The 22,908-nt window shown below is 45.0% G+C and overlaps 1 long non-coding RNA gene across 1 annotated transcript in view; it reads left to right on the top strand.

Annotated features, from left to right (window-relative positions):
- LOC137546720 (uncharacterized) overlaps positions 1 to 22,908 on the top strand; it is a 33,046-nt gene that overhangs the window by 5,309 nt on the left and 4,829 nt on the right. The window contains exon 2 of the long non-coding RNA XR_011026329.1: positions 11,230 to 11,308. This is a non-coding gene — a long non-coding RNA (uncharacterized lncRNA). The remainder of the gene's footprint in view (positions 1 to 11,229; positions 11,309 to 22,908) is intronic.

The raw sequence follows: 22,908 nt of genomic DNA, 5'->3' as shown, positions 1-22,908 counted from the left end.
ATTTTATTCAAACAGTTGCATTAATAAAACAAGACAAAAAACAACTTACATTGTGGGCCCATGCACACTGGACCCACTTGCATGAAAATCGCTCATAAGGTTTTTGCACTGAATAAAATTCTAAGTGCACCTTATTACTTAAAGAAGTGTTCAGAGTTAGCCCGTCTCTCCTTTCCTACCAGGTTTCGGCTCTATGCCGTCATCAGGGGATATATGTCACATGTGCTGGTGAGCGAGGAAAGGCTGTGATATGGAAGTGTCGCAGGCCAGCCTTTCTTGTGGAGCGCTGGGAATATGTGCAAAATCCCTCAGTCCTGGTGTGTAAAATGAGTAACAAGCTCCTACCCAGTGCAGTCAAGGTCTGGGCAGTCCATACTCCATAAGGCGAGTACAGATTTCATGCTTGCAATGAAGAGCAATTTCTCCTTCAGTCAGTTTTGGATCAAACCTGAAATGAAAAAATATTTTTGATAACATTAAATCCATTTCCAAGAATCATTTTTGATTGTAGTTTTGGGCAGTCTGATAAGGAGGTGAGAGCCTCAACTTTTTATCCAGAGAGGATGAGTTAGAATCCCTGTATTTGTAGTATTTTATAATATATTTCTACCTTCTTGTCCTTGATTTGCCAATTTTCACATTAAAGGAAACCTGTGAGAAAAAAGTGCCCCAAATGCGTACTCACCTTGGGAGACGAAAGCCTATGGATCCCCCGTCCTCTGCCAGGCCGTTCAAGCGCTGTCCCTGCCGCACAACCGTTGATATTGGCTTGACAATGGTTCAGGCATGTGCAGTACCACGGACCTGATCAGGCTTGTTTTCTTCCAGCTCAGCCAGAGCGGGTCTGTGCTACTGCACTGGTGCAGTGCAATCACACTTCAGGGACGCAGCGCTGGAATGGCCTAATGAAGGAGGACGAGGGAAGCCTCTGAAGGATCCATGGGCTTCACTCTCCGAAGGTAAGTATCTGTTATTTTTTTGGCGTTTTAAGAAGCCACATGCAGGGACGTAGCAGCTGCTATGGGGCCCTGGAGAAGAGGGGGCCCAGATGGTACTTTGTGTTCACTATTAGCTTTGCTTTGTTGCTCCACCCTCTGACTTTGTCTCAGTGCTCATAGACTAAAAACAGTGTGCACTGCATGAGAATGCAAATTGACCAATCAACTCATATTGATAAGGAAGAGTTAGGTGGCATTACTCAAGAGTGCCTGAATATTCTTTATAGGACAACTGTAACACATAACAGACACAGGACATTTATATTGCGCTTTTCTCATGGCAGACTCAAAGCACCAGAGCTGCAGGCACTAGGGCGTGCTCAGTAGGCAGTAGCAGTGTTAGGGAGTCTAGCTCAAGGTTTCCTACTGAATAATACAATACAATAATACAATAACATTTGTAACACGCTTTTCTCCCATAGGACTCATAGTTGTGTCTCAGATCAATACAGGGTTGAAGGCTGGACTGTGTTACAGAGGAGATAGTCAGGTGTTTATAAATGCCAGACTGAAGAGGTTGGTGTTCAGTTTAGTGCTTTTACTTTAATGCTTCTAGAGATGGTGCTATCCTGATTGCGTGTGGCAGGGAGTTCCAAAGTCTAGGGGCAGCATGACAGAAGGCTCTGTCTCCAAAGGTTTTGAGGTGGACTTTGGGGGTGACCGAGGTGTTGCATCCTTTAGATGTAACATTGTGGGGGGTGTGATGCAGTTGCAGCAAGTCCTTCAGGTATCCAGGGCCCAGATTGTGCAAGGATTTGAATGTCAGTAAGCCAATCTTAAACAAAATTCTCCATTTTATCGGTAGCCAGTGGAGTGAGCTCAGGGTTGGTGTTATGTGGCAATGGCGGAGTTGGTTTGATAACAGCCTTGCGGTGGCATTCTATACTAATTGCAGGCGGCATAGGTCTTTCTTATGCAGGTCTGTGTAGAGAACATTGCAGAAGTCCAACCTTGATGTGATGAAGGCATGAACTAGGATTGGAAGATCCTCTGAAGGAATGAGGTGTTTAATCCTTGCAATATTCCTTAGGTGAAAGAAGGAATGTTTCACAACAGTTGAGATTTGATTCCTGAAGCTTAATTTCCCATCAATCAGTACTCCCAGGCTGCGCACACAGTCTGAGTTGTTCAGGTCTGAGCTCCCTATCCTTAGCGGTGTTGGTTGAGACTGGGGCTGCTTTGCTGTAGAGCCCTGACCTTCGATAACAAGAACCTCACTTTTGTCAGCATTAAGTTTTAGCTAGTTATTATTCATCCACTCCTGAAGCTCAGCTAAACATGCATTTATCTGTGGAGTAGAATTTGCGACATCAGGTTTGAATGCCAAATATAGCTGGGTGTCATCAGGGTAGCAATGATATGTCAGGCCATGTTTTTGTATGATTTGTCCAAGTGGCAGCATGTATATGTTGAAAAGTAAAGGTGATAATATCGTGCCCTGGGGTACACCATATTTTAGTGGTACAGGGTTGGAGAGGAAGGGCCCTAAGGCTACCCTTTGTGTTCTGCCAGCCAGGAAGGAGTTGAACCACCGGAGAACAATGCCATCTATGCCACAGTACTCTTGTAACCTGTTAAGCAAGATTTCATGATCAACTGTGTCAAAAGCCGCTGAGAGATCTAGCAAAATCAGAATGGAACATTGGCCTTTGTCTCTTGCCATGAGCAGATCATTGCTAATCTGGGTGAGGGCTGTTTCACAGCTGTGATATTTCCTGAAGCCCTATTGAAGAGGGTCGAGGATGCTGTTTCTGGAGAGCCTGGCTTCAATTTGGAGGTAGACAGCCTTTTCAATATTTTTCCCCAGAAAGGGGAGGTTTGAGACAGGTCTATAGCTATTTAGAGCGTCTGGGTCTACGGATGGTTTCTTTGATTAGTGGCCTGACAATTGCTTTTTTCAGACAAAAGGGAAACCACCCTTCTTGTAAGGAGCCGTTGACTATTTTGTGGTATGCCGGTGTAAATAGCTCAGGGCATTTCAACATGAACTTAGTGGGGCCAGGGTCCAGATCGCAGGTAGTCTGGTGAAGGTGTGAGAGGATATCCAAGATGTCTTTTTCAGTGATAACCTTGAAATCAGACCATGGTGGTAGGCTATTTTTGCATCCATTATATGGCTCTGCATAGGTTTCTGGGGCTGTGAATTGTATGGCAGATTGTATGGAGGAGACTTTGTCTGAGAAGAAGGGGCAAATTTCTCGCACCGGTCCTGTGAAGGTCTGACGCTGGATTTCCTACAAGATGCATTGCAAACATTGGCAACCATGCGGAAAAGTTGGGCAGGTCTGTTAGCTGCATTTGCAATTTCGTGAGACAGGAATAAGGACTTTTTTTTGTTGATCAGCGTTTGATATTTTTCCAGGTGAGCAATTAGGGAAAGTTTGTCTTCAGGGGACTGATAGTTGCGCTACTGTCGTTCCAATATGCGTCCCTGTTTCTTTCGTTAAAAGTTGTTCTGAAAGTGTTGGGGTGACAAACCTTTCAAGGAACGATATTTTATTAGTTCTTTCACTTGGTGTTTTGTAGCTGGTGCTGTAAAGGAGAAGTGGATGGCGTGGTGGTCTAACCAGACTACCGGATCAGTTTCCACATTGGATATTAGAAGTTCTGAATGGAAAATGAGATCCAAAGTGTATCCTTTTCTGTGGGTAGGGAGGTTGATGGCTTGAGAGAAGCCCAGTTCACTCATGGAAAGAAGTAGCTCATTTCCTAATTGGGAGGAGTTTATATCGACCCATGTGTTAAAGTCTCCCAGAATTATCCACCTGTGTTTCAGTGTTATGCAAGATACAAGTTCTGCTATTTCCTTGAGAAAGGCTGAGCCAGCACCAGGGGTCGGTATGTTTATTTTTTTCTCAGCTGAGAGTTGGGCTGCCAGACATTCAAAAGAGTGGGTGGGGGCTACAGCGAGGGGTTTAATGTTCAAACTAGATTTGAAGCACAGAGCTAATCCTCCTCCCTTGGGTTTTTGCCTTTCGCAGTGTAAAACTGAGTAATTGACTGGTACCGCAGCCGCGAGAGTGGGACCCGAGTTCTGATCCATCCATGACTCTGTGATTAAAGCTATGTCTGAAGCCTCTATCAGATCGTGAATAACTGCTGTTTTGTTGTTTATGGACCTGGTATTGCAGAGTACTGCTTTAACCTATTTTAGTTCCTGGACGTAGAAACTACGTCCAGGAACCATGAGCGCTCCCATGGCCGATCGTGCGCGTGCACGCGCGCTCACGGCCCGCTGTTCATTAGCCAGGTAATCAGTGAATCGGGCTTTGGTGCCCGATCACTGATTCCTCTTCCCGCTGAAAAAGCGACAGCTTCTCTCGGAAGCTTCGCTTTTTCTGGCTGTAGCGTCCCCCATGCATCTCTCTAAGCGTATGTTACGCTTAGAGTGACGTCATGTAAACAAACTCATGGCGGCCATCTTGTGGCCAAAAAGTAATACTACAACTAAAAGTAAAAAAAAATAAAAATCAACACACATTTACATTATAAACCTATTGTTTACATCCCACCCTCCCAAAACTACCCAAGTAAAATGTTTAATATAAAAAAAAAACATTACAATAAAAAAAATAAAACTTGTAAATATTTACCTAAGGGTCTAAACTTTTTAAATATCAATGTAAAGATGAAATATTTCTATATTTTACACTTGTAAATAGTGATAGATGCAAAATGGAAAAAATGCACCTTTAATTCCAAATAAAATATCTTCGCCATACATTGTGATAGGGACATAATTTTAACAGTGTAATAACCGGGATATATGGGCAAATACAATACGTGAGTTTTAATTATGGAGGCATGTATTATTTTAAAACTATAATGGCTGAAAACTGAGAAATAATGAATTTTTTCAGTTTTTTTTCTTATTTTTCCTGTTAAAATGCATTTACAGTAAAGTGGCTCTTAGCAAAATGTACCCCCCAAAGAAAGCCTAATTGGTGGTGGAAAAAACAAGACATAGATCAGTTCATTGTGATAAGTAGTGATAAAGTTATAGGCTAATGAATGGGAGGTGAACATTGCTCAAGTGAAAACGACTGAACGAGAATGGGTTAATGTTGTTTGTCTTAACTTTGAGGCCTTTGTTCCTAGTTCCTGGCTGGGGGCTGCAATTTTCAGGAGCGTGGAATAGGTGCTGGCTTACTGAACACTTAACAGTACACTACTCAGCCACACGAGAGGGATATGGAGGCTTAAAGAGACTCAGCGATGAGTCATAAGGCTGTTTTTTTACTTACCCGGGGCTTCCTCCAGCCCCATAAGCACAGATGTGTACCTTGCCATTCTTCTGCTTTCTCCCATTTAGCCGCGGTGGGCCCCGATAACAGGCTCAGTGACGTCAGTCCAGGTCTACTGCGCATGCAGAGGACCCAGACTGGCTTCGACTGAGCCTGTTACCGGGGCCCACCGCGGCTGAATGGGAGAAAGCTGGAGGATGGCGAGGGACGCATCCATGCTTTTGGGGCTGGAAGAAGCCTTTGGTAAGTAAAAAAAATAGCATTATGACTCATCTCTGAGTCTCTTTAAACAATACCAGTTGCCTGGCTATCCAGCTGAACCTCTTCCTCTAATACTTTTAGCCGTACACCCTGAACAAGCATGCAGAAGATTAGGTGTTTCTGACATTATTGTCAGATCTGACAAGAATAGCTGCATGCTTGTTTCTGGTGTTATTCAAACACAACTGCAGCCAAATAGTTCAGCAGGGCTGCCAGACAAGAAAATAAACATAGCAGCCTCCATATTTTTCTCACTTCAGTTGTCCTTTAAAGGTGAACTGTAGTAAGAGGTATATGGAGGCTGCCATATTTGTTTCCATTTAAGCAATACCAGTTGCCTGGCTATCCTGCTAATCCCCTGCCTCTAAGGGCTCGTTCCCACTGTTGCGACGCTATTTCGGCCGCATTCCGACGCTTGTAAAAACGCATGCGGATGAGTTTCCGCATGCGTTTTTACCCGCGATTTCGCATGCGATTTCGCATGGCAGGGTGCCATGCGAAATTAACCATGACACTGCCAGGGCTTAATAAAATTGAAAAAGGTGCGAAATCACACGCGAAATCACGGGTAAAAACGCATGTAACAAACGCATGCGTTTTTACTATTAAATACATTAGCGGCGATTCGCACGGATTCCCGACGCAGGCGAAATCGTTGGCTCTTTTGTGCGTTTTTTTCACGCTGAAAAAAACGCACCTCAACAACGCTACAGTGGAAACAGGCCCATCCACTTGCATTACATGTGCGGATCTGCATGCGTTGGACGCATGCAGATTCGCGATAGTGGGAACGAGCCCTAATACTTTCAGCCATAGGCCCTGAACAAGTATGCAGCAGTTCAGCTGTTTCTGACAATTTTGACAGATATGACAGGATTAGCTGCATTCTTGTTTCTGGTGTGATTCAGACGGTAACAGGAAAAAAGGGCGCCGGCAGCTAGTGGACAAAAAGGGCGCCACCATTCACTCCCACAATAAGTATCGTTTAATGGGTGCCGAAAAGGAAAAAAGGGCGCCGGAGATTTTTAACGTTTTACAAACGGCGCCTGGAGATTTTTAATGTTTTATAACAGCGCCTGTGATGATTTAAGTTTAGAAAATGCGCCCGTGACGAATAACGTTTATAAAAATAATAAACATATTTATCGTATTTAACTAAAACATTATTTAAAAATGTATCCCTTACTGTTTGTAAAACATTATTATTCACAAAATAAAGCGATCAGTACATAACGTAAATTGCAATATATTTTTTACAGTCACTATTTGTAAAACATTATTATCCACCTAATAAAGCGATCAGTAAGGGGGGTGGTTAGGGTTAGGCACCACTAGGGGGGTGGTTGGGGTTAGGCACCACCGGGGGGGGGGGTCTTAGGGTTAGGCACCACCGGGGGGGGGGGGGGGTCTTAGGGTTAGGCACCACCAGGGGGTGTTAGGGTTAGGCACCACCAGGGGGGTCTAGGGGTTAGGGATAGGTACAGGGAGGGTTCTGTGTGAGAGTAGGGTTTGGTATAGTTACAGTACAATATACACCACCAGGGGGGTGGGGTTAAGGTTAGGCACCACCAGGGGGGTCTTAGGGCTAGGGATTGGTACAGGTAGGGTTCTGTGTGAGAGTAGGATTAGGTTTAGTTTCAGCAAAAAACTTTTAATACTTACTAATGTTTTACAACACTTATTACGAACGTAGTTATATTTATATCATCGTTATAAACAATATTTTCAGATTTTATTATAAGAAGAAACGATAAATTAAGGTTATTCACAATAATACACAATTATAACGATAAAACCCCTCAGTGGTCAAGTGGTTAAACATATATTATCGTTTTTTTTAACAAACGTAATTATAAGTTTCACTTTTGAAACAGGGAAGATTAATGTTTTCACAATTGGCGATTTCCTTCACATTATTTAAGGATTTCTAAATTTGTAAAACATTATTTGTAAACGAAATACTGTACAAGTACTGGTAGACAGCACACCTGTAATGTAGCAACTGATGTGCCTCGGTCAAGGAATCAGGCAGCACTCCTGGCTCCAGCTAAATTGCAAGAGGTAGGGACCGACACCATCAAATAGTATATATGCTCTTTTAAATTATAAAAGACACATTGACATGAAATAGCAACATTTCGGAGGGGACCCCCTCCTTTCTCAAGCCAGTGTCAGTGTCTAATGGCATACAATCACATACTGCTTTATATACATACAAATACGTACATGGAGCACAACCAATCACATCTACACAGTGCCTATGGCAACCAATCCCCTTACCTCTACTCAGGCGGACCTGATGGGGAACTTATGGCTCTAATATGCAGATGTGCGCAGTACTCAAAAAGCTTGCTCTGCGCAAGAACGGAGAACACGGTCGGATGCAGCACCAGAGGCGGACCTGATGGGGAACCTCTACAGTCCAGGAGAGCGGCGTAAAACACCGCCCTCTCTGGTACTAGTGTCAGCAAGTCACATGGACGGAAGGTGAACAAACCGCCCACGTGCTTGCAGTCAGATGCCTTGATCGTCTGGTACGCGGGCGCAACGGCCAGTGACAAACACAAGTTGCAGAGAGTCATAGCTGATGCAGAGAGAATCATCGGGTCCCCTCTTCCACCTCTTGATCTCCTCCACTCCGCTAGGATGAGGAAGAGGGCCACTGTGATCTCCCGTGACCCCTCCCACCCAGGCAGTCGCTACTTCAAGCTCCTCCCATTGGGCCGCCGCTACAGGTCTGTACTAGTGTTGGGCGAACAGTGTTCGCCACTGTTCGGGTTCTGCAGAACATCACCCTGTTCGGGTGATGTTCGCGTTCGGCCGAACACCTGGTGGTGTTCGGCCAAACTGTTCGGGTTCGCCCGAACGGCTCATTGCCTGGCCGAACAGGGCCCCTGTTCGGCACGAACAGGGCCCTGTTCGCCCGAATACTGCCCCCCTATGGGGTCGCAGGCATAAGGGGGGAGCATGCCCCGATCGCGGGGGGGGGGGTCGGAAATTCCCCCCACCCCCTCCGCTACCGCTCCCCCCTCTGCCCGCTTCCCCATTCAAAAGTTAGGAAGTGAAACTGTACCTGTGCGGTAGTGGGTGGCTGGCAGTGGGCGGCACTATGGAGTGACTGAGGAGGAGGAGGAGTCCGGAGAGTGACGCGTTGAGGGAGGCCGGGCAGCGGGCGGATCAGCAGTAGTACCGTACTACTGCTGATCCGCCCGCTGCCCGGCCTCCCTCAACGCGTCACTCTCCGGACTCCTCCTCCTCCTCAGTCACTCCATAGTGCCGCCCACTGCCAGCCACCCACTACCGCACAGGTACAGTTTCACTTCCTAACTTTTGAATGGGGAAGCGGGCAGAGGGGGGAGCGCTAGCGGAGGGGGTGGGGGGAATTTCCGACCCCCCCCCCCCCCGCGATCGGGGCATGCTCCCCCCTTATGCCTGCGACCCCATAGGGCCCCCAAAAGCGGGATGTTCGGGGAGTTCGGGGTTCGGCCCGAACATGCCGAACATTGCGGCCATGTTCGGCGAACTTTCCCGAACCCGAACATCCAGGTGTTCGCCCAACACTAGTCTGTACCATGCAAAACCACCAGACGGATGAACACCTTCTTCCCCCAAGCGGTTCGGCTGCTTAACTCCAACCTCCACCCACCGGGCCCGCTCACTGGCATGCCCTAGCGGGGTCTCTCTGTTAGCTCTCAACTGCCCAGGGTCTGCACTGGGGCCACCATCACCACCATCATGATTACTACTACTATTATTATTACTATTATTGGACTGCTCCTGTACGGCACGATTAACACTAACCTATGTCCCAGTTCCTGTCAATTGTAAATTGTCTGTGTTGTGCTTCTTGTCAACCTGTACTATGCCTATGCCATGTGTACCACAAAAAATTCCGAATATGGCGCTTGCTGTATTTGGCGAAATAAATCTGATTCTGGTTCTGATTCTGATATGTCATCCATCCCTCCCCTCCACGCAATACACAAGACAAGCTTAAAGCAGGCTACCTATCAATATAGTATACATAACCCGATAAGGCAATACAATTATAGGATAGATGTATATTAAATAAGAGGCTGCATATCATATTCCCTATTCATACCCCGTGGTTGAAGCGTGTCTAATTTTTTAATCCACACTGCTTCTCTATACAGCAATTTCTTAATTCTGTTACCACCCCTTCTAGGTATTGGCACTTGTTCTAGAATTTGAAACCGTAACTGGCTTACTATATGCCCAGCTTATAAGAAATGATAAGGAACAGATAATTTACTGTTTTTGTTTCTGATGGTACTCTTATGGGAAGCTGAATTCCTTGGAGTTAATAGACTGTGCTATGGATATACGATTGACACATAAATTATCCCCCACAGGGCTGACAACTGCTTAAAGGACAACTGTAACAAGAGAGTAGTGATTAGTGCAATGACCTAAATATGATTACGCAATGACCTAAATACGATTACGTAATTTATGTAATTCGCAAAATTACGATTATGATCATAATAGAAATTTCATGAATTTCGCGAAATTACGCACAATTTCACGTTTATAGGGAATTTCGTAATTATGATCGTTTTTCTGAATTACGATCGTTTACGTAGCACAAACAAATAAGAATTTTGTGTTTAACATCGAAATTCGTCTGTTCTCGAAATTGTGTTACAGTCCAGAGCCTCCTGATACATGTAAAGTGACAGCACGTGCAGGGACCTTATGCATTATAAGATACTGCAATGCCCAAAACCAAGTGTCTCAGCATGCATGACCACTAAGTGCACCTTGACAAAGAGCACCTGTCTTAGATGTGGCTGTAGGTAGAGCCTCCTGATACATTTAAAGCGAATGCATGTGCGGGGACCTTTGAATTATCAGATATTGCAAGGTCCTGATCTCACAAGATTAGCTGCATGCTTGTTTCTGGTGTAGGAAATTAGTACTTTTAGGTGCTGCTAGTATTCCACAAGCAGCATGAATCTCATTCAGATGATTAAAGGGGCCCATACACTTACCGATTTTCCCACCGATATATACAGCCGATTCGATCACTGGGATCGAATTGGCTATGAAATCGTCGCGCACACGCTGACCAAACGATCGATTTCCATCCGAAATCGATCGTTCCTGATGATTCCCGTCGTTCAGTCGATGCGGAAGATTTCCCTCAATCACCGGCGGGTCGTGAGTGCGTCAATAGCGGCGTTCGAATGCCCGATGACCGACGCTAGCGGCTATACCTTACCTGCTCTGCCGACGCGAGTCCCCGCTATCTCCACTGTCTCTTCTCCGCTCTGGGTTCCGGGTTTCGGACCGGCTGGCTACTTCCTGTCCTGGCAGGAAGTTTAAACAGTAGAACACCCTCCACTGTTTAAACTTCCCCGGACAGGAGGTAGCCAGCCTGTCCGAAACACGGAACCCAGAGCGGAGAAGAGACTGCAGAGAGAGTGGGGGATCGCGCCGAAGCAGGTAATGTATAGCTGGGGGGGGGGGGGGGGCAGCGGCAGCTCCACAGATTGTGATCGGTTTCATGCTGAAATCAATTCACAATTGGTTTGCAGTAAACGCAGCCCCATACGATCCCTCTCTGATCAAATTCGATCAGAGAGGGATCTATCTGTTGGTCGATCTGATGGCAAATCGACCAGTGTATGGCCACCTTTAAGCAAAATGACTGGAAGATTATGTAGCTAAGCTAAAAGTACTCAATGACTATTTTTATGCCACAGACTATCACCCATGTACGGCCTGCATAATCCTATGATGAAGAGCTGTTGTGTGACTGGCACTATGCCTCTCTCCTTTTCAGTGAGTATATTTATGTTGGACTCCGTAGAGGTAAGTTCTATGTGCCCAGGCAATTAACACAGCAAATTCACAACTCTAAAAATCTGATGAGAGCAGTAAGTTATTATTTGCTGCTATGAAGCAGCAGATGCTGTGACAAGCCTCATGCATCCCAAGCAACACTTACCAGCTCCTACCACCATTTGTCCCGCTAATTACGCCCTTTCCTAGAGACGGGGCGGCAGAAAGGAGATGACAAAACTGAAGAATGTTTGTGACGGGCTGTCCCCGGCAGCATCAATTTTACTGAACGAAATGTACAGTGTATTGTTCACCGCAATAGTCCCAGATTTATGCGCCTGCTGCATACTGCTTGTTTGAGAATGATTGATTTAAAATCCGTTATTTTTTGAGGGCTTGGGAGGGAGGGGATAAAGAGCCAGATGGTTAGCTTGATGAAATGGATTCAAACACCTTTCAAAAACTGGGCAAAAGCAACGATTTTAGCTTGACTGGCAGTATCTCTACCTTGCCAAGGCAATCTTTAGGGCACTGGGCAGCAGCATGTTGGAAATGGTTCTGCTAACATGAATAATATCGGAGATATAAAACCTGACAAGTGAGATACTTACTGTTTGCGTAAATTCAATAATGACTCAAAGTTCCCCTTTGATTATTTGCGTGGAATAAAATCCAGTTATGCCCAGGAATTGAATCATTTGGCATGCCCCTGTCAGTGCTTTCATGCTGATTATATCAGTACCTTGCAGCATGGTTCCGTGTGCCATTCTTTCTCTTGCTAACATCTGCTTCTCTGTTCTCAAAATATGGTGCTTCATAACAAATATATATTTTCAGATGCAGCCCTCACTGTATATTCCAGTTATCGTTGCATTAGCAGTTGTTTCAGCTACACTAGAAGTGTCTGCGTATCAGCAGATGGATCTGAAGCATTTCAAGCAAAACATTGTCGATGATTTTCATTCTCACCGTGAGAAGAAATGGCAAGGGAGCCGCGCCAGCTGTATGCAACATGCTTCTAACAGAAAGTACGGAATTTTCAACATGACCCTGTAAACTGGCACAAAACTCTACTTCACAGATGTATGTGAAATCACATCATAATAATGTGGATGAAAGCATGCAGAGATATAAATGACAAAGCTAAATGCGCAACCGTCTTGCTGCCTTTCAGTTTTCATTGGGAGGTGTTTACTTTAGAACTTTGGTAGTTTAAGGAGCGTAATCACCACTCCAACCTTTCAAGGTGTTCCTTTCAGGAAGATGGTGTAAATGGTTTCCATTGTGAAGCGAAAGCATGATGACACATCATTGCCGGAGATCCTCCAGAATGTATTTCCTGTGGTTTACCTAGACAAGGGTCATCTAAGTAACACTTATCCAAAGATCTTGTGGACTCCCACACTAGTGATGTACACAAAAGATCACCCATTCCTCTGTTTGACTCTGATGTAAACTAAATTGAAAGCTGAAAGCTGGGGATGAGACACAAAGGGAGGTTAAACCGGAAGGAAAGAGCATTATACGCCAACATATGGCTGTTTGTGAACAAGCTTCTTTTTTCTCCAACAGTCTAATGGACTGTAAAGTGGAACAACATTCAACTCATGGGCTTTCTCTGAAGCCCCATTTCATTCTCATTTTTCAGAAATGCATTTCAACAAAACTAAGTATGGAAAAAAATGTGCTTTGACATTTATATCACTAACATGTTTTTGGAATGATTTTTTTAAACTTATTTCTACAATGGATCATTCAAGATCAGGCTTCCTAATTCGAAAATATTACAGTTATTTTGCGCTCTTTGTCCTCCTGTCTCCATGGCAAACATAATATCTGGTAGTGGCATAATCCTTGTTATGGAAAGGTTGGGCAAACTGTCATCTGTCACCTAATGACTGACACCAATGTCTGCCAGTCACTATGAAGATACCACTGTGGTAGGAATCCCAGTAAGCAGTAGTTCCTACTAGAGATAAGTGAGAACGGTTTTGCAAAAAGTGATATCCTCCTGGAATGTGCAGGGAGCGCGGACTGTGTATGTGGGGTTAACTTACCTAAGCTGCCTCCTCTTTTCTGATGCACCCCATGCTGCGTTCCGTCTACTCACATTTCCACCTTCTAAACTGGACCTTCTGGTTTAGAAGGTAGAATTACAAGAAGACGGAACGTGGCATGGAATGCATCAATAGGGAGGCGGAGGTTTAGGTGAGTTTAAGCCTGCATACACAGTCCAGGCCCCCCGCACACACTCTGGGACAATTTTGCATTTCCTGAAATCATTTACTTCATGCATGCCAGTTGTATTCCAAGCAAGAGGTTGAGGGGGGGCGGGGGGTATGAGGAAAAAATCAGTAACCCTTTGCATGCTCGCATGCAAATGTTCAAACAAATGCATTCACAAATTGACTCATCCAGGCTCCACTGTTATCCCTACAGCTAAATTAAAAGCCGGGGTCTTAGTTCACAAAGGAATGCATTCTTTTGCTTAGTCACCTACACTGTGCAGAAGTACCCAGGTAAACGTAGGTGTCCGAACTCTGGCCCTGTAACATGCATAGTGCAGACATTGCATAAAACCTATTTAGGGATTAGGAGCACACATCCCGACGTCCTCTCCTGGGACAGATAGTGCATCATACCAATCGCACAGGGGAGTAACGTATGAGGCAGTCGCCTGCCGAGACTTTCTGGGAAATCTGATTGGTGGTGTTAATATACGTTTCAGATATCGCTCTTCTTGGGTTGACCAATCCTTACGTGAGAGAGCGAAACAACTACAGGATTTGATCTTCTCTAGAGAGAGGTGCTCAGATGGGAAATAAAAGGTTTACTATAGATTTGATTTTGAATTATAATACAATTACTATAGAATATTAAAGACAAGTGAGGCCAGAGAAAATTAGTTAATCCAATGTGTTATTTATGTAGGCACTAGTAAGAACAGAACTGCAAGTATTTTCTTGTACATATAGTAAACGCTAAATGTCACCAAACAGCTTTTTCTGTAAATGGAGATAAAGAGAAAGATGCTCCACACCGTTTGTCTTACAGGCCAGGAATATATTTGGATTTATGCTGCTCTTAGGAAGCATAAACAATAGCATCCTTTGGTAAGGTTCCATATGTTTTGTTGTCAGACATGGTAGGTTATTATTGTATACATTGAAGTCATGATGCACTACCTTAGTTAATATGTTCTATATTTAGAGGTCCCTTTAGACTGTTTACTATCACACCTATACATAGATAAAGGAGAAGGGTGTGCAGAAGCAGTTTGTACCTCTTCACTTATTATTGCTGATGAATGAATCCATAAATCCAGTCCAGGGAAGATTAAAGAAGGAGAAAACACAAATTTTGCACTATATCAACTTTAGTATTCTTTAATGCAGTGGAATAAAAAAGAGAATCAAAACAGCCCTGCATATTGTAATGCAATTACAATATTTAAAGTTCTGGAATATAGGATATCTTTTTAAAATGTTGTCTATAGAAATGTTAACCTCCTTGCCGGTTATCCCGAGCTCAGCTCAGGGTAACCTGCGCAGGAGGATTTCTCAGGCCCCGCTGGGCCGATTTGCATAATTTTTTCCCTACATGCAGCTAGCACTTTGCTAGCTGCGTGTAGTACGCGATCGCCGCCGCTCGCCGCCGATTCGCCGCTACCCGCCGCGCCGATCCGCCCCTCCCCCCACCCCAGGCCCCTGTGCAGCCTGGCCAATCAGTGCCAGGCAGCGCTGAGGGGCGGTTCGGGATTCCCTGTGACGTCCCGACGTCCATGACGTCGGTGACGTCATCCCGCCCCGTCGCCATGGCGAACGGAGAAGCCCTGCAGGAAATCCCGTTCTCAACGGGATTTCCTGCATACTCTGATTGCCGAAGGCGATCAGAGTGGGTGAGGGGATGCTGCCGCTCATCGGCTATCATGTAGCGAGCCCTGGGCTCGCTACATGATTTAAAAAATAAATAAATAAAAAAAAAGTGCGGCACTGCCTCCTTGCCGGATTTTTTAGACCGGCAAGGAGGTTAAGCATCTCGTTAATTTTTACGCTAATCCATCTCCTTCAGCACAGTAAATGGATGGATGCAACAAGAAGAACAACAACATCAGAAATCCCATCATGCTTTGCACAGCATCAGGGGAAAAATGCCCGGCCAAATTTCCTCTTTGCAGCTAAAAATGAGACTTGGGTAAAAGAAAAAAACAAAGTTCTGATGCTGTGAAACTGTTAAAGAAACAACAAGCCTTTCTATTGCTGCTGAGTAGATTTTTAGTCTGGAGGTTCACTTTAACATAAAGTACCGTTTGCATACATTTGGTAAAAGCGTCCATTGAAAAGGGCACAGGAAATAGCCAGTTGTAAAATATTGGTAAATGTATCAATATTCTACTGCTTTATTCATATAGTAAAATATCAGTAATATTTGCCGATATCTTACTATGACGTAATCTCTCCCTTATCTCATACAGAACTCACCCTTGTTGGTGCCTAACTGCCTAACCTTAACTCCCCCAGTGATGCCTAACCTTAACCCCTCTCCTGGTGGGTGCCCAACCTTAACCCCACTATTGGGCAACTAACTTTAACCCCCCCCCCCCCCCAGGTGGGCAACTAACCTTAGGCCCCATACTTACCTTATCATATCCCGTCGGTGTCCTGTTGAAAAGTACCATCCACTATGCAAACTGTGGCTAAAATAGCAGGTGATTTGCACTCTTTTCAACTGCTCCGCCCCGTTACCCCGAATCCTTACCTAGGCCACAGCCTATGCTGTCTTTCCACAAGTTTGGCCCATATCTCTTATATAATGAACAAACTATTTCTCAAAACCATGAAAAAGATATGAAAGATTTTTATTCCACTGTTCCTATATATAGCTATGTTTGCCCATGTTTATTTCACTGTGATTGAATCTCAATTCATTGTTTTTTATTAATGGGGTAATTTTACATAGGTATGCTAAATGTACACAGCAAGGACTATCCAATTGCATATGCTCACAATTTGCCCTTGGATACAATAATACAAGTGTACAGTTAAACAAGTTACATATCTATTTAATAGCACTCTAAAGATCCCAGAAACCTGGCCATGATTGGCCATCTCTATCTAGACCACATGAGAAGTACTAAGGAAAACACACAAAAAGAAACAAAAAATACCTGTTGTAGTCACAAAAGTAATCCAACTAATGTAACCAAATGGATCAACAGGAAACATTTTTTTGAAAAAGATTCAATTGCTTTAGTACTAGGTGAAAACATCACGTAACAAGGTATTTTACTAAATTTAACTTAAGTTAAGACCTTAGCCCATTTAATAACAGGCTCTAGGTTTGTCACCGCCGCAACCTGTCAGCGCGCATGCATGCGTCCGCGCCGCACGCGCACATGCCCGCACACATGACCGCCCACCCCGCCGGCCCCCTGGCTGTCCTGCTCATGTCCCAACAATGGCTGACCCTGTGGCACATGCGCAGTAGAGCATATGCAGGGACACACACACACCACGGACATGGGACGCAGAGACCACGGCCATCCGCACGTCGGGCAAATTGGGGCATCTGCCCTGGACGCCCGCTGCCCCCCCTGGCCGTCGCTGCCACCTCTCTAGCTGCCGCTCCAGTCCCCAGCATTAGACCTCGATCAGGCGGCGACCAATAGTGCGGGCGCTAGGACCTAGCACACCGCACTGATATGCGGAAGTGACATCACTTCCCTAGGCCACAGCCTATGCTGTCTATGCTGACTCTTTTCTTACAGCTCAAGCATACTGAGTTCCTGACCCTACAGAAATATCGGACAATCTACCTTAAAGGAAAACAAATGGATATCCAAATGATTATCCCATATCTCTCATATAATGCACAAACTATTTCTCAAAACCATGAAAAAGATATGAAAGATTTTTATTCCACTGTTCCTATATATACCTATGTTTGCCCATGGGGGCACCTGTCACTTCCTAACCTGGGGGTCCCTGTCACTACCTAACTGGACTTGGGGTTCCTGTCACTCACTACCTAAACTGGGGGTCCCTGTCACTTCCTAACCTGGGGGTCCCTGTCACTACCTAACTGGACTTGGGGTCACTGTCACTACCTAACCTGGGGGGCGCCTGTCACTACCTAACTGAGGGTCCCTGTCACTACCTAACCTAGGGGTCCCTGTCACTACCTAACCTGGGGGTCCCTTTCACTACCTAACCTGGAGGTCCCTGTCACTACCTAACCTGGGGGTCCCTGTCACTACCTAACCTGGGGGTCCCTTATACTACCTAACTGGGAGTCCCTGTCACTACCTAAACTGGGGGTCCCTGTCACTACCTAACCTGGGGGCACCTGCCACTTCCTAAACCGGGGGCGCCTGTCACTACCTAACTGGGGGTCCCTGTCACTACCTAACCTGGGGGTCCCTTTTACTACCTAACTGGGAGTCCCTGTCACTACCTAAACTGGGGGTCCCTGTCACTACCTAACCTGGGGGCACCTGCCACTTCCTAAACCGGGGGCGCCTGTCACTACCTAACTGGGGGTCCCTGTCACTTCCTAACCTGGGGGGCACCTGTCACTACCTAACCTGGGGGTCCCTGTCACTACCTAACCTGGGGGGCACCTGTCACTTCCTAACCTGGGGTCCCTGTCACTACCTAACTGGACTTGAGGTCACTACCTAACCTGGGGGGCGCCTGTCACTACCTAACTGGGGGTCCCTGTCACTAGCTTACTGAGGTCCCTATCACTACCTAACCTGGGGGGCACCTGTCACTTCCTAACCTGGGGGGCACCTGTCACTACCTAACCTGGGGGTCCCTGTCACTACCTAACCTGGGGGTCCCTTTCATTACCTAACCTGGAGGTCCCAGTCACTACCTAACCTGGGGGTCCCTGTCACTACCTAACCTGGGGGTCCCTTTCACTACCTAACCTGGAGGTCCCAGTCACTACCTAACCTGGGGGTCCCTGTCACTACCTAACCTGGGGGTCCCTGTCACTACCTAACTGGGAGTCCCTGTCACTACCTAAACTGGGGGTCCCTGTCACTACCTAACCTGGGGGCACCTGCCACTTCCTAAGCTGGGGGCGCCTGTCACTACCTAACTGGGGGTCCCTGTCACTTCCTAACCGGGGGGCACCTGTCACTACCTAACCTGGGCATCCCTGTCACTACCTAACCTGGGGGGCACCTGTCACTTCCTAACCTGGGGTCCCTGTCACTACCTAACTGGACTTGGGGTCACTACCTAACCTGGGGGGCGCCTGTCACTACCTAACTGGGGGTCCCTGTCACTACCTTACTGAGGTCCCTATCACTACCTAACCTGGGGGGCACCTGTCACTTCCTGACCTGGGGGGCGCCTGTCACTACCTAACTGGGGGGCTCCTGGGGCTACCTAAACTGGGGGGCTCCTGGCGCTACCTAAACTAGGGGGCACCTGTCACTACCTAAACTATCCAGGCCAGCCAGCCCAGCATCACCACCAGCCAACCAGCCCAGAATCACTGTCAAAAAGGCCACAGCATCACCACCAGTCAGGCCAGCTTTTACTTCAACCAGCCAAGCGCAGCCCAGCAACACCGCCAGCGAGGTCACAGTATCACCACCAGCCAACCCAGCCACAGCATCACCGCCAGCCAACCCAGCCACAGCATCACCGCCAGTCCCGCCACAGCATAACCGCAAGGCCTTTGAGCCCACACATCATCCCCAATCCAGCCCAAAACAGTATTGCCAGGACAACCAGGCACAGCAGCCAGTAGAGGAGAATTGAGAAGCCAGGTGAGAGGTGTCTACCATATTAAGGGGGCATTCTGCCTATTTATGTGAAATGCTGTCTATGTATGTGCCTCTGCCTCATGACTGCTGAATTTGTCTTGTTGGGGGCCTCATGATTGCTGAATTTGTCTTGTTGGGGGGCCTCATGATTTTTTGGGGGCCTCATGATTTTTTAGGGGCCTCATGATTGCTGAATTTGTCTTGTTGGGGGCCTCATGATTCGTTGGGGGCCTCAAGATTGCTGAATGTGTCTTGTTGGGGCCTCATGATTTGTTGAGGGCCTCATGATTGCTGAATTTGTCTTGTTTGGGGCCTCATGATTTGTTGGGGGCCTCAATAATGCTGAATGTGTCTTGTTGGGGGCCTCATGATTGCTGAATTTGTATTTTTGGGGGCCTCATGATTGCTGAATTTGTCTTGTTGGGGGTCACATGATTGCTAACTGCGAGACTATGGGAAAAGCTGAATCCTTATCATATGAGACAATAGTATTAAACCTACTTTTTTAGCTTTTTAAAACAGAAAATAAAACTGGGAGGTTCTAAAAAATTGAATACATTTTTCAGGAGTAGAATGGATGAAATTGTTTATCTTCACAGTTTATTTTCAACTTGGATTTTCCATAATGTTCATGTATGAGTTAAAACGTTTGTACAGTATTTAGTTTAACCACTTCAGCCTACAGGTGTTTCACCTTCAGCACGCAGACACTTTTCCCCTTTCAGCACTCCTCCCATTCATTCCCCAATAACTTTTTCACTACTCATCACACATAAATGATTTATATCTTGTTTTTTTTGCCACAAATCAAGCTTTTTGTGAGCGATACTTGTTTTCAGTAAATACTTTATTTTCTATGCATTTTATAGTGAAAAACCAAGGAAAAAATGAAAAAATACACTATTTCTCAAATTCCATCCCCTATAGTTTTAAAATAAACAATATTACTATAGATAAAATACACACATTTTATTTGCCCATATGTCTTGGTTATCACAACATATAAATTATGTCCCTAGTACAAAGTATAGTGACAGTATATTGTTTGGAAATAAAGGTGTATTTTTTCTATGTTGTGTTTTTTGTTTTCTCATTGTACACTACCAAGGATTAAAAGTCCTTATTTGCATAACTAACAGGAATACGCCCTCATGGCATACATATTTACAAAGCTGAGTCCCTAAGGTAAAGATTTATGTATTCTTTTTTCAAATCTGTCACTTTTTGGGGGTTTTACAAGTGTTTTATTTTGGTACAGAGTTTATGAAAATACCAATATTATTGCTTTTCATTCACTTTGGCAGTTAGAAAAATTGACATGAAATACGCCTCAACTTTCTTACTGCCCAAATTGTATTCTCTTGCTTGTCACGGTTAAAATGATACCCTATATACATAATCGCATAGCATTTTGGGCTCACAGCACACTATTAACCGCAAGTAGCGCCAATGGATTTTTCAAAGCCATTTTTTTCAACAAATGCAGCAATGTCATTCTTTCTTAGCAACGCCCATGGAGTGTCAGAACATTCAATACATGTCATAAATGTTACCATTCTGAAAATTAGAGACCCAGGCCTACTCAGATATACATATTTGGTAACATTGGGACGTATGCGGTTTTGCTGAAGTTGCACCATAACTCTGAAAATTGCATTTTTTAACAGTTTTTTCCAGTTTGGCAGTATGAAGAATTCACATGACATAGGCCTCAATCCTAAAACACACCAAATTCTATTCTACAGCTTTTTACGGTTAAAAAGATACCCTACATACATAATCACATAGTGTTTTGCGCTCACAGCACACTATTAACCGCAAGTAGCGACAATGGATTTTTCAAAGTCATTTTTTTCAACAAATGCAGCAATGTCATTCTTTCTTAGCAACGCCCATGGAGTGTCAGAACATTCAATACATGTCATAAATGTTACCATTCTGAAAATTAGAGACCCAGGCCTACTCAGATATACATATTTGGTAACATTGGGACATATGCGGTTTTGCTGAAGTTGCACCATAACGCTGAAAATTGCATTTTTTAACAGTTTTTTCCAGTTTGGCAGTATGAAGAATTCACATGACATAGGCCTCAATCCTAAATCACACCAAATTCTATTCTACAGCTTGTCACGGTTAAAAAGATACCCTATATACATAATCACATAGTGTTTTGGGCTCACAGCACACTATTAACCACAAGTAGCGCCAATGGATTTTTCAAAGTCATTTTTTTCAACAAATGCAGCAATGTCATTCTTTCTTAGCAACGCCCATGGAGTGTCAGAACATTCAATACATGTCATAAATGTTACCATTCTGAAAATTAGAGACCCAGGCCTACTCAGATATACATATTTGGTAACATTGGGACGTATGCGGTTTTGCTAAAGTTGCACCATAACTCTGAAAATTGCATTTTTGAACAGTTTTTTCCAGTTTGGCAGTATGAAGAATTCACATGACATAGGCCTCAATCCTAAAACACACCAAAATCTATTCTACAGCTTGTCACGGTTAAAAGAAAACCAAATGACAATGATGACAAATACAATGGAACTTACCATTGGACGTCTAGCAGGATTGAAGAAAAGTCAGAGGTCAGAAGTCAGGTGTCAGAAGCCAAAGCAAATTGGTGGGTCAGAAGAAGGGAGGGGTCAGCATAGTTCATTCCAAGCATGTGGCTAAAGTTCAATTTGGAAGCAGGGTCCAAAGTTCAATTTGGCAGCTTGATTATGTTTCTGGGCTTCTCCCAAGCATCCAGTTTCCTCCAACACCTCAGAAACACATTGGTAGGCCAAATGGGAGCTTCTTAAGGGACAGTAAAAGGCCAGTAAAATATGTCCAGGTTTAAAAAAAATATAGACACCCCCCCCCCCAAAAAAAAAGGAAGAAGAAGAAATTAATAATGTGGAAGAGTGTGGTATGTCCTGAAGCAAGTAGCAACGCATAGTGCTGGGGCTGAGGGGCAATCCGGGCAAAAATATCTGGACTCCCTCCTCATCTTGTGTTTCACACACACTCTGCATCTTCTCATAGGGGTGGCTTTCACTTCATTTGGGGGGATCAGGGCAGGAAAGTGTCTTTCTTTAAGTCTGAGGGTATTCTCCAAATAAATCGGATCGTTTTGCTGAGCGATTTGGGTAGGGCCAAAAATTAGAGACTTGTGGACTTTCTCCTGGAACTGCACAAAGGTGTCCCTTCTGCCTGCTTTTGCATACAAGACAAATGCGTTCTGCATTGACACCTCCAGCAAGTAATAGGCTATCTTCTTATACCATGCCCTCCGCCTTCTTCTTAGCATATAAGGAGCCAGTTTTTGGTCTGCCAAGTCCACTGCTCGCATTTTCTTGGTGTACTCCACTACAGCCTGTGGTTTTACAGTTCCCTCCCCTCTTGACGAGGCAGGAACGGTGGCCTCACTGTGGATCGTTGTTAGGATCAACACATCCCTCTTGTCAAAGTATTTTAGTGCGAGGAGTTCGCCACATCTGAGGCTGTAGGACTGTCCTCTATGTAGTTTTTTGTTCAGTACCTGTAGTGGGAGGCCTACACGGTTGGATCTAACCGTCCCACATGCTCCAGTCTTGGCTGAGTACAGGAACTTAAACAAAGGTACACTTGAATAAAAATTATCTACATAGAGGTGGTACCCCTGGTGGAGATAAGGGGTTAAAAGATCAATAACAATCTTCCCACTGGTGCCAATGTACTGTGGGCACCCAGCTGGCTGTAAAGCAGAGTCCTTGCCTTCGTATACTGTAAAGGCGAAGGTGTAGCCAGTGCCACTCTCACATGCCTTGTACATTTTTACCCCATA

The sequence above is a fragment of the Hyperolius riggenbachi genome, chromosome 1 (genome assembly GCF_040937935.1).
Source record: "Hyperolius riggenbachi isolate aHypRig1 chromosome 1, aHypRig1.pri, whole genome shotgun sequence".
In the NCBI taxonomy this organism is placed as follows: Eukaryota; Metazoa; Chordata; class Amphibia; order Anura; family Hyperoliidae; genus Hyperolius; species Hyperolius riggenbachi.
This window is presented reverse-complemented; position numbering and strand designations above follow the sequence as displayed.